At 36.4% G+C, this 13,112-nt stretch overlaps 1 long non-coding RNA gene across 1 annotated transcript in view; it reads left to right on the plus strand.

Annotated features, from left to right (window-relative positions):
- The window catches only part of LOC113066238 (uncharacterized), a 37,919-nt gene extending 25,065 nt beyond the window's left edge, over positions 1 to 12,854 (plus strand). The window contains exons 2-3 of the long non-coding RNA XR_003279145.1: positions 434 to 522; positions 12,412 to 12,854. This is a non-coding gene — a long non-coding RNA (uncharacterized LOC113066238). The remainder of the gene's footprint in view (positions 1 to 433; positions 523 to 12,411) is intronic.
- The last annotated feature ends 258 nt before the right edge of the window (positions 12,855 to 13,112 follow it).

Raw genomic sequence — 13,112 nt, forward strand, 5'->3', positions numbered from 1 at the left:
GTTTTTAAAATTTTCTTTTTTAAAAACAAGCAATAAATAAGTAATTTTTTTTTACTTTAAAAGCTTTTGCTATCAGAAACTAATTAAGCTGTATATTTCTTTTTACTGTTTTATTTTTAGTGTATTTATTTTTTAATTCTTCTTCTTCTTCTTCATTATTATTATTATTATTATTATTATTATTATTATTATTATTATTATTATTATTATTATTATTATAATACAGTGTGGTGAAATTTGTTTGATCACCTTTTTCTTTTTTTCAGAGTACAGCTTTGTGAATGTAAATATACACGTTAATAGAACTGAGAGCTGCACAAGATCCAATCCATGCAAATATATACAGCGATCATTGTGCGTTTTGCGAGCTGTGACAAAAGTTAAAGTCGTGGATGTTTTGACGCAAATATTATCTGATGTATATGTATTTCAGTGAAGTGTTCACAGTGTGGTTTCTGCGGACGGTCTTCAGCAGCAGCAGAATCCTCGGAGAAACTGGCCTGACTCCTGCGTCTGTGACAGGTAAGAGAAGAAACCAAACAACTCCCCGTAAGACAAGCAGAGAGCAGCCCTGCACAATGAGCCCCTATTTTTTTTCCCTTTCTTTTTTGCGGTGACTAGATATTCATTTTCACACCTCGCTTCTCCATATTTATGATTGCCCATGAGAAAATGTTTTATTTATGCTGACTTCTTTCATAAACTGGACAGCTTCTTTTTTTTTTTCTCTTCGTGTGTGTCAAAACAATCTCTGATTTATAATTTATGTGATTTATGATCGCTATAAGCTATCAAAAAGAAGTAGTATTTCTGTGAAGTGAAATCAACTGTTTAGGTGGTTTATAATTCACTGTCTGAATTCTTAATTAGTCTGTGCAACTGAATGACCAATGTTTCATTGAAACTTTTTGAGCTTTTGTTTCAAAATGTGTTTTTGAATTCATATCCATATAAATGTGTATAAAAAACCTTTTTAGAGTGAGCTTTTGCCTTTAGGTGTTTCTACCAGAATCCTTAATGTAGTGTGTAGTTATGCTATGTTATGTAATCTTTGCAGTCTATGCCATGAGCAAAGAGAGAATAAAAGGGAGTTCGAGATTCGAGTACATGTTCAGTTCTCTGTTTATCATGTCACCTGACCTGCACTTTGAGCATCTCTCACCTTCACTCCAAATGCTATGCGGACTTTTATATAAAGTATTCTGCTTCTGTGGGTGGAATTGTTTTGTGTAAATGTATTTAAGGCCTTGCGCTAATGTTAACGCACCGTGACACTTGACTGCCATTTTTTGACAACGATACAGTAATGCATCAGTGTGATCTTTTTGGCAGTGGAACGGATTCTTTTTTCCTGTTTGCACATGATTGGTGATTTGTTAGCAGGTTTATGCGGCTATTATCATAAAGTATGTCAAAATATTTGAACCGTGCCTCTGACAAATGGAACTCACTGTACTTTTTATGTAAAGCGCTAGTGGTTTTCACTTACTGTGAGTTTCACCTTATGAGGCAGAGTCAAATTGACTTTCATGTCTGCATTGATTGTAGATATTACACAATGCAAATATGTGTCCAAACCTGGCTATTTGGCATAATTGAGGCTTTTTAACAATGCGTTGTGTTCTGCTGAATAGCCCACCTTTCTGGATCCTTCCTGCTGCATTTAATGCTAAAACATATTGGCAACTGACATTTGTGGACTCCATTAAAAGATTGACGATTACTTAAGGAAAAATTTCTGCTGTCGCCCAGATGCTTGCATTTGATTGGGCTGATAAGCTACAAATGTGGGTGTTTTAAAGTGCTCGGTTTGAATTTCATGGAAAGTGCGGAGCTGTGTTTATTTTAGATAAAATGAATTGATTAGTTGTGGTGAATTATGCTTCTTATCAGCATTTTGTTAGCAAGGGATGTAGTTTAGATGACCATCAGACCTTTTCTTTCAATGTAATTGCTGTAAAATGTGTAATTTACATCCTAATGCTCCTAATATGCACTCAAAAATATAAAAAATAAATAAACATTCAACTTAAATTGTGAAAACCTTACCATATAAATAAATTAGGCCTTTTCAACAAACATAATTTGTTTAAGCGGATCTGCTATTATTTTAGAAATTAATTTACATTTTAACGATTACATGCAAATAAAAGGGAGTGAAAAGTTTTCCACCATAATGCTAAATAAAAAAAAAATATTAAAAGCTTTCAATCATTGAACTAGGGCAGATGTTATGAATCATAACATTTGTCAGTCAAACTACTTTAACGAGTCAAATTTGTTAAAGAAATGCGATTGTCACTGGGGGGTTTTCTGCTATGAGAGGTTTTCTCAGGACATGTAGACCTTTTTTAGTGAAACCAAACCTAGATCAGACCTCATTGGAGCAATAATATCATATTCTCAGGAACATCTCCTGACAGACCAAATCAAGTATGTTTCTCAGGATATTTCATATTGGAATAATTGCGAATTTGTTTAATACCGCACTGTCTGATACAATCTGAATGTCCGTTGTTCTATTAACAAGACTGATATCAGTCTAAATCTTGATATTCTTAAGAGGAATTCCATTGAAAGCCATTGCTTCTTGTAAAACTCATTTGGTTAAATCTGAGTTTTCTTTGAAATCAATTTTTCATTTTGTTTTATAACCAAACTCTCTATATAATACACCCTTCAATAGTACCAAAAACATGGTCGTGATTGTTGATTTGACAAAGTGGCTCAACAAGAGGTATTATAGTCTAGACTACATTGTTTTCATATGACTAAACCGTGTGCCATTGTAGCCTTACGTCATTCGTGGCATTGTGGTATATTCTCACTAGTACCTCTAAATGAATGTCAACTTGTTTTACTTCTGCTGCAGCCGATCGATACTTCATTAGGCCGAATTGTCTTGTGTCCATGCAACCTTGAAGCTGTGGCTTAATTACCTCCAGCATTATGCAGGGGGCTCTGGATGTGAGGCAGGCTCAGCTGTGTCCCCCTCCAACAAAGCCTCTCGGCTTCCTAAAGGTTGGGCTTAGGGTGGGGGCAGAAGGGTTGGGGGTTTCGAGGAGGTGGAGATAGGATCCATAGATTCAGCGAAGCTCAGGGGGCTGCCGTTCTTTCAAGTCGCCTGGCTGTTTTATTCATTCCAAATGGACGATTGAAATGAGGGGAGATGAACATTTGGAAATGTCACCAAGCTTAGGGTTTGATGGTCTGGCTGTGTGTATTGTGCAGAGTGCAAATCGAATTCCCCGTCTGTCCACCGAAAGGTTCAGGCTCCGCGGAAGGCAAAGAAGAGGAGAGCGAAGGGGAGGAAAAATGGAACAAGGAAAAGCAAAGCAATGATAGATTTGTTTTTCACAAACATGCTAGATGCAGTTAGGCAAATTTGGGTAATTTAGAATTAATGGCTATCAATGTATCATTCATCTGTAGGCAGAAAAGCCGGTGGAGGAGGGGGACTGGGAGTGCAGTCAAATGGCAATCATGACAAATGACATCCCCTGTCTGAGAGCCACTTCTCCTCACTGGGCTGATTTGTCATCTCCACTTTTGACATTTTTCATCCTAGTATCAAATCACAATGACAGTCTGATATTTTCTAATTCTCTGTAGCCAGGAGCGCACCAAAATAATGCCTTATATATGCCTTCGCTGCTCTTGGCTGCAGAAAACTGCACAAAACCCATATCAGACCCGTCCTTTAAATATAGCATGCATGTTATATAAGCAAAGTACACAAGAACAATTTTATAATTAGTACTTTTGTTAGTAGTATGTTGTTTTTTGCATGATCTGTTTAACATGATGTAAATTGGTATCCAGTGTCATAATTTGTGGCATAATTTATAAATATATAACATTTTATATTATGTGTGTGTGTTATTGAGATATGAGATTAATGCGTCATACAGTATGATATTATGTTGATATTACTTAATACATAATAATTAGTCCACAACTAATATTTATCATGTATGACCTGGATTAAGCATCTGATCATGGCCTTGATCAACCATCTTGATTTTGGTGCAGTGTGTATGAAGATGATGATTTGTAATATTGTTATTGTGCGATGGTAATGATATTTGACATTTTAATTACATTTTTCAGTTTTGGAAGAAAGTTGGATCAGCTGTGGAAACAGTAAAAAAGTCGAAAACTGTTATAAAGTGACCTAAATGATGAAGAAGAAATAATAATAATAATAATAATAGCAACAATATTAGTAATAATAATAATAATAATATATATTATAATTCTATAAATATAAATTGAAATTCATAGTGCATTATCATTATTATTACTAAATTCTAAACCGTAAAATTCCCCTAATTGAGAATTTGACATTATTTGATTTATGCGAATTGTTGAAACTAAAACTTCAGCCTAATAAATATTTAAGTTGAATTTCCACGGTGGTGTTAAACTAAGCTTTCGATAAGTCTGAAATGAAGACGCTTTGTCTTAATACCTTTCTATAAAACGTATGCTGTAAGATTGTGTAAAGCCTGCTGTGTCTATAGCACATCTATCTATAGCACGATCAGAGTGAAAACTGTAGGGCTTATTTGAGTAACATGAAATCTTTATGAGTCCTGCTCAGTGAGGGGAGATAAACACTGGGCAGAATTAGTGTCATTCCCCAGCTAAAGCAGAGCTCCTAAAGTCTCACATTATCCGTGATGTCTCTCCAGGGTGGTGGCAGGCCCTCCAGGAAAGCAGATGGCAACTAATTTATTTTTTCCTGCAGGTCTTTTTCATTACGTCTGATCCCGATCATGTCTAAATGGTGTAATTATGCAGCAAGAGGTTTCTGCTGCTTATTGTTTTATGTAATAAATGTCAAGTATGCATGGCTTGACATGATTCGTTAGCATCTGCCCTGGCTCCACCATTGCAGGCCACTGCCTGATTCTTGGCATTAATGACAACTGCAATTATTTCAAATCCGTACACGGGCTAAAGACAGTATTTGGCTCTGACAAGGATTGTTAGGCTCTCTTTTTCTTTCTCTCCATCTAGCTACAGTAAGAGATACCGGTATGGAGGTTGACAGGAGCACTGGCTTTCTGGCGCAGGAACACAGTCCCATGGTAAATCAGGTTTCTCTGCGGCTCGCCCTTCATGTAATGAAAGCTTCATGTGAGGGAGCTTAGGTCCCGAGCGCCCTCTCCCTCGCTCATTCTGCCATAATCTCTTCCTCTCCCACTCAGGTCATGTCCATAAGTTGGAGTGGATAACCCAAAGCGCTCAAACTGGCCTGCTAACACTGAAATCTATGTTTAAAGATGCTGTCAGGCTTAAGATGGAAAGGAAGCGCACGGAAAAGTTGCTACCAAGTAAATTCAGTGCAAGAAACATTGTTTTGAATCACCTGTGGTGATGCAGTAGAATATCTGTACTGTATAATACCATACAAAACTATAGATGTATATCCATAAAGTGCTATACACTAATCTTATTAATGCAACATTAAGTAAAAATAAGTATACTGCCCTACAAAGCAAAAAGGCAGTAACTGCATTTTTGGTCAAAAATTAGTTATTGTCATTTTCATGACATTCAAGGCATCCTTTGTTATGTGACAAAACATCTTATCTGAAATGTGTGTCGTTTTGGAGAAAAATGGTAGTTGTTTGTACAGTAATTACTTTTAAGTCATTTTTCTCAGTTCTGCACTCTGCGTAGTTACTGCCTTTTTGCTTTGTAGGGCAGTTTAGAATATAGAATAGAAGTCTTTATTTAAAAAAAAGAATACTATGTAAAGAACAGAAGCAATGCAATGTAAGTGCCTACAAGTACCTATGTTTGTTCTTTCATTTTGCTATTTAAAGTTGTTTCCAACCCAGTAGAAATTGTTTCTGTCGTCTTTAGCTGTCGTTCTTTGTTGTCTATAAGTAACAATTCGATTAACTTGCGGAATATTAACCTGCTAACTGTAGCTACCCAATTTTCTCAGCGGAACATTTTTTTTTTTTTTAGTACATAACTACCAAAAGTACAACTGAGAAATGAGAACAGGCTGATGGGGAACACTAATAAAAAGCAGGAAGCTGGGGAAGGAAATATCTATGGCAATTCATTTTGGAACCGAACAGTTTTGTGTTGCGCAGATGGTAGCCATTGCGCTTGTTTTTCATATTACTTTTCTCATCCTGGAGGAGACGGGATTGATTTTTTCAGTTGGAAAGTTGAGATAGCGTCTAACTCGTGCTCAGAACCTCCCAGGCTAATCCGTTTGAAATTCGCCTTGATTGTTTCTGAACTGCCATTTCCAAATTTCTTCCCGCTTCTCAACACGCCTGTGCCATTCTTAATCACTCTTTTGGAAAACCCTGATTTGACTCAAAGGGTAGACAGGGGCCGGTGGTCACTCTCACCTTGGGGGCCTTGGGGAGGGGTATATATATGTGTTTGTGTGTGTAAGTGCTCACTGGCACCTCCTGGTAGCCAATGTGACTGACTGCTCCTGGCTGCACAGACTTGCACACGCACCATCATTAATGCGTATTATTGCTCTCCCACTGTCAGACCCTGAGACAAACAGCCACCGCCAGATTCTTCTTTTTTTTTTCTTCTTCTCCCTTCTCCCCTTAGTATCCCTCCTTCTGATTTAGACTGCAGAGCAGGCAAAACACAAAGCCGAATGATTCGGGAGAAGCTTCATTTTTTCTGTTATCTCTGCCGTCAGCTGATAACAAAGCTACAAGCTAATATGGTTTGATGTGTTTGTCAGTCATTTATCATGTGACCTTTCCTAGTATCGCTAATACTGCTGGAGGATCGCGGAGCGAGATGGAGAAATGAAAGAGGGATGCCAGATTGCTTTTACAAGTAACGGTGGTCAGCTTTGGCAATTTATGCATTACAAAGAGACAGGAGAGGGATTGTTCTCAGTCTGTTATCCCATGATTGTTTTATTCTTAGTTTCAGTCAAAATTATAATAGCTAAAATTTCAAATTTTTACTGAAGTGAATCATACTAAAAGGATAAAATATAGTTATGTTTTTATGTTAGGATGATTTATAGAACTTGTATGTGTGTTGGGTTATATATCTCATGTAGGAGTCTATTCGAGCTTCGATTAGGCTGATTCAGAAAGCAGGTAAAGAGATGAGATTTAAGAGATGTAAGAGGTGAACTTGGATACATTTTTTGGACATTTATATGGAAACCAAAGGGGAATTCAGCAGTCAATTCGTTTTCAATTCGTTCTCCTGAATTGATTTAGAAATGGAAGTGATATTGACCTGAACCTGAACAGGGTCAGTATAAATCAAAATGCTAATTCTTGTACTCTGGGTTGGTAAATAATTATGAATTGCAGTATGATGGCCTGTAAAGCAAGCCAAGTCCATTGATTTTTTTCCCCCCACTCACTCACTCAAAAAAAAAAAAAAAATATATCATTGTCAAATATGTTATCAATTTTTTCCTAATATTGTAATATCAGTATAGTAACAATTAGTATTAAGTTTTAATTAGAAACAACAATTTAATGACACAATATTTATTTCAAATATTTTCCACAGAAAATGATGTATATTTTGTATATTATTCTTAAAGCACAATCTGATAAAAAAAAAAAAAAAATCCTGTTAAACATGTAAACATAAACATATAATGCTCAACAAAGACAGCCAGACCTACATTTCTCCTTCGTGTCAAAACCTGCCAGCAGATAGTCAGCACTGGGTTACCATGGAAACCGGGTCAGGAATAAGCCTTTACTTCTCAGATGTCCGATACATGCTCTTGTCACTTGAGGAACGGCGAAATTTTGAATACAGGCCAGGAGATGTATATCGGGGAAATAAGCTGGGAATTGGACCGTAATGGAAGCTTGCGTTCATAGGTCCTTGAAATTCATGATTCAATCTTCAACACAGCCATTTTAGATGACCCTTTATTGCTTTTAGGTGTAATTTCCATATAATTTGAGAGACAAACTATAGAAAGAGGCATAATGAGAAAGGAGAAAATGAAATTAAACAAGATTAAGTAATACAGGGAAGTAGAAAAATATAGTAATACAGTAATACACCATTCTTGGCAATTCTGAGGAGCTTTTATTGAGCACTTGAGGGTTTTTAAGCTGTAAGAATCTTAATTTCAATGCAATTTAAGCCATCAGCATAAATCCTATTTTTGTTTTGCCAGATTTTAATAATGAGGACATTCTGAAATGGACAAAAGAATGGATTTATTGTGGATAAGAGAGATTTGTCATAAACCCTTCATATGGATCAAGTGCTCAATCTCTTTGTGTTTCTTCACCAGACCGGTCTGAAGAATTTAATACTGTAATGTCAACACAAGGATGATTATTTCCAATTTCATAATTGATGTGATGCTAAAATATCTTTCAAAGTTTTTTTTTCTTGTTTTGTTTATACAGTACATGATTTTTTATCACACAAAAAAGTTACAACTAAAAATGATAATCAATCACTGAGTTTCTCCAGCGAGTGTGATATATTTATACTTTGTTTTTTTAAAATCCGCAACGCATCTTTCAGAAATGAATGGTTGTTCTCACCTTGAAGCCCCCTGTTCTTCATTTAATTGTCATTAAATGTTTCAAACAGCGTATTGATTGTACTTCAGATTTAACCCCTATATACATTTCTCACGTGATGGCTGACGACGTCTTCCTAATCAGAAATGTTTTATCTAATGGCTAACAGAAATTCATCACTTATTCCCACAATAATGGCGTTTTATGACAGGATCCCTATCATTCTGTCTGCTTGGTTTCACCCTTCCCTGACCTTTGTGATGCCCAAACGTGTCTGGGTTATATATTTTCTGTCCCGACCATTAGCTAGTCCCTAAACCGCTAGCGAAAAGGATCAACTCGGAGCATTTCTACAGTTCATTCATTTTGTGGCTCCCCAGTGATCGGTCGGCCTGCCTTTAAATCCCTCTTTTATTGTACACTGCACTGACAGAGGCAGCCTTGTCTTTCATTTCCTTGATGTACTTTGTACAGCTGTATGGCCTTTGTTTGTATTGATACTAACATTAGCATAAACCACCACCCATGGGCCAGAAACAATCGACTAACTCTTACCAGATCCAATACACTTTAGCTTCTCAACCTCTTCGTTTTAGTTTGGTTTGGATGGTCCATGCTGTATGCGGTCCGAGCTTGAGTCGGCAAGCGTAGAGCCACTGTGGCCGAGTGTCAAAAGGGAATCGAATCGGTCACCTAGATCACTGTCAATTTTTTTTAAATGTATTTATTTTTTTTGTCTTTTGCCACTTCAGTGCTTCGTTGGGTCTCACTTTCTGTTCAGGTTCAACAATAGCAGGATTACTCCTTAAAAAATAAAAGCAGCGGTTCGGTGCAGAAAAAGGGATTTAGCAGAGATATTTCAAATGAACCACATTTGGAAAGCGGGACATTAATTATCGCCCGTGCGATTCCATTACCAATTGAAATGTGCGGGGGTTTGTGGGTGCCTGACCCCTTTTTTTGTGTTCTGCCTAATGGGAGGGTCATATGCTTCTTGGAACTTTGTGGGATCCCGGAGTCAAGCTTTGTAAAATGGGGCCATTGAGAGTTCAGTTTCCGATACATGCTTCAAAGGCGTCAGCTGCATCTTTGATGTGGTCTCTTAAGTGAAATAATGGAGGAATTGTGGCAGGCTGAAAATAATGGAGGTGAATCTAGCGTCATTACATGCTTCATTTCTTCAAACATTCTAATCCCTCTGATTCCACACATTTATGTTGTCATTTTAAGCGTGCGGCAATATTTATGACTATACTAATGCATGGTGTTTTGGCCCTAATGCTGAATGCACGTGCGTTTAGTGATTTTTACACCGATGGAGTGTCCTCTCTGGTCATGTATGAAGCTTGGAATAGTCTTGTCTCTTTTACTACACAAAATGCATATATTCCATCTGGAGCTTTTGGATTGAACAAAAGGGTAAAATAAAAGCTGAAAGTGTGGTTCCTCTCATCAGTGTGGACAATGATCAGAAGCTTTCTTGATTTTAGAATTAAAGTTTGATCAAATTAAAAGATTTTTCCTTTTTAAGAGGTACTTAAGAGGTTTTATTTTTTATTTATTTATAGTTAAACAAAATATGGCTTGTATGATCATGTTTTTTTTTTTTTTTTATGAAGCCAGTACATACATTTCATGTGTATACATCAACACAATAATGCTCTAATGCTCAGCACGGCTGCATGATCAAAATACAGTAATATTTTAAGAAATTATTTCATATCCTTTTTGTGTTTTAACATATTTTAAAGTGTAATTGTGAATTTTTAGCAGTCATTACTTCAGCCTTCAGTGTCACATAATCCTTCAAAAATAATACTAATATGTTTATTTTTTAATATATATATATATATATCAAGGTTGAAAACAGCTTTTTTATATTAATCAAATATTTGTGTATTATATATTCATGTTTTTTTTGTGGTTTATAATGTTTGCTCTGTTATCGAAGTTACATTATATCTCTTGGTTTCTTTTAATAGTAAGGCATGTAGAAATTTCAGTTTCAAGTAGACAAATTTCAAACCTAAGTGTGACTCTGTCTCATCATGTTTTGCTGTGTTTGGGCGCTATCCTTCACTGGACTGTGTATGACACACCAAGCCTGATGGTAACGGAGTCTCTCTAATCTGGGTCCGCCATCTCCTCTGATGTGAATGCTTTTAAATGACATTACTGATTCAGACTCCATTGTCCAAGCCTCAGCAGCAAAAGGCTCATTTCTTGTACTTAATGTGCAGATTTATGTAAGGAGACAGTGGTCAACATTCATAAGATATCATTCTTTCTCTGTTTCTCTCTTAACCTCATCTCCCTCTTGCCCCCACCCTCAACCACCTCGGTTTCTCGCTGTCTTTCTGCGCTTTTAGATTGCACTCAGCATGCAGTAAAGGGTGACTGAATGAAACAGGCCAATAGGAGGCATAGGTAGACCATGGAAATTGGAAGTGCTTTAGGGCCAGCCTTTAACAAGAGAATGACTTTCAGAATGCAATGCAGCAAAACCAGAGAGAAAACAGATCACACATACCATGTATAAATATGTTTCATGTATTATTTAATTTTCTAAAAAAACATTTGTTTCCATATAAATGTATGCATTTTTGGTCAAGTTTTTTTTTGAGTCGCTTTGCTGATACATTTTTGCAACATGTTTTGTATAGTTCTGTTTACACACACAAAAAAAATCACACTTTTGTGGTATTATTATTATTATTAGTGTATTTTATTGATATACTTTAATAAAAATATAATTTGTAGTCTGCTATATTTCCTCCGTCATTAAGAAATCATATTTCAGTTTTTTTTTCTCCTGAAAACACTGGTAGTGCACTAACACGACATTTCTATTTTTATTCTCGAAAATCCTCCTTGAAATGATATTTTGTTTGTGTGATGATGAGCAGTGTGAAATGTTTCATCCGATTTATGTGTAGTGTCATGCACAAGAAGTGGGTAGAAAAGAGAAACATCCTAAATGAAACTCAGTACAACTATAACCGCATGATGCTCCTTTGACAGAGGGTTCATATAATCATATCTTACATAGTTATAACAAGGTGAGATTAGATAATAAGATTCGCTCCCATTTAGATGGCTCGTGACTAAAAGGGAAGCTTAGATCCTCTGTTGAAGAACAAAGAGGAGCCTTATAGGAGAAGTGTGTTTTCTTTTAAGTTTAAGAATTGTTCAAATGTAAAAATATTTAATATAGATGTTAATGCATTTTATTTTGTAGTTTTTTTGTTTTTCAGAAAACCCCCGTTTTTCTGTTACCAGATATGGCTTTCAATGCATTGTTAACAATGGTCTCAGACATTATTTATACCGTAGGTAGCTGCTGGGTCTTCATCTAAAAGCCTGTATCTTTCTGAGCTTAGCATGCTGGGATAGAAAGGCATGCTAGAGCCTCGCACCTTTAGCCTGGGTATCAGTATGACTGCGGCGTCTCCGTGCGACGTGCTTTAAAGATGAACTGTTTGGTGTGATCCGAGCCTGTGCGGGGTGGAAGGCCTCGGGCGAGGAATAAGACATGCTCTGCTTCAGGTGCTGTGTGGATAGCTGAAGAGGAGCTCCATTGTTTCTCTCTCTTGTCTCTATTGCGCAGGTAAAGAGCAGAGGAGCATAATGGCTTGCGTTAGCCTAGCTAGCGGGCCCTGGTGTAATGCTCGTAGGTTAGACTCTTAAAACTAGAGGGCATTTAGATCAGAGGACATTTGTTCCCCCAACTGTCTTGCTGTGGCCTAGCGGGGCCCCTACGTCATTTGTTTCCCGATTCAGTGTCAAAAATTTTGCATCTGGGGAGGAGTACTTTAGCCTTAGATTTCATTTATTTCCCTAAACATACGTTCAGCCATTGTTTTTCTTTCCCTCTCTCTCTCTTTTTTTGCAGTGGACTCCATTGCTTCAGTAAGATGGATGGTGAGTGTGTAAAGGAGCTGACATCACAACACTTACTGGGAGGCAGCGCAAGCAGCCCCCCGGTGACCTACGATTCAAGCCCCAGATTATGGTTGTTCATTGTTTGTTTCTGCTCCTCGTGCGGCTCAGTGACACACCGCTATCCTAACGGCACACACAAATTAAAGCCTCGTATCAGATCGCAACTAAATCTGTGAGTGAGACTTGCGTAGAGAGTCTAGTAAAATAAAGATTGATTTATTCTTTATCTTTACCCATTTGGTTAGTTTTCATGACTCTTTTCATGAATGGCTCATTATTGATAAGCTGGAGGTTTGAAATGTGTGGCGAATCATCATCATCATCATCAGCGCTAAATATCAATGGGCAGAAAACGTTTTAATATTTTAGATATTTAGTCAGGCGGCTGTTTGTTGTGCGCAATTCTCACATCTATGTGTGTATTAATGTATTATTCAAGGGATTCAACTCCAAAATAAAAATGTGTTTTTTAAAAAGTACATTGTAATGTTGTGATGCCTAAATTCAAACATTTAAATTATATATATATATACATATATATATATATACATATATATATATATATATATATATATATATATATATATATATATATATATATATATATATATATATATATATATATATTTTTTTTTTTATTATTATTATTAT

Source organism: Carassius auratus, chromosome 49 (assembly GCF_003368295.1).
Source record: "Carassius auratus strain Wakin chromosome 49, ASM336829v1, whole genome shotgun sequence".
NCBI lineage: Eukaryota > Metazoa > Chordata > Actinopteri > Cypriniformes > Cyprinidae > Carassius > Carassius auratus.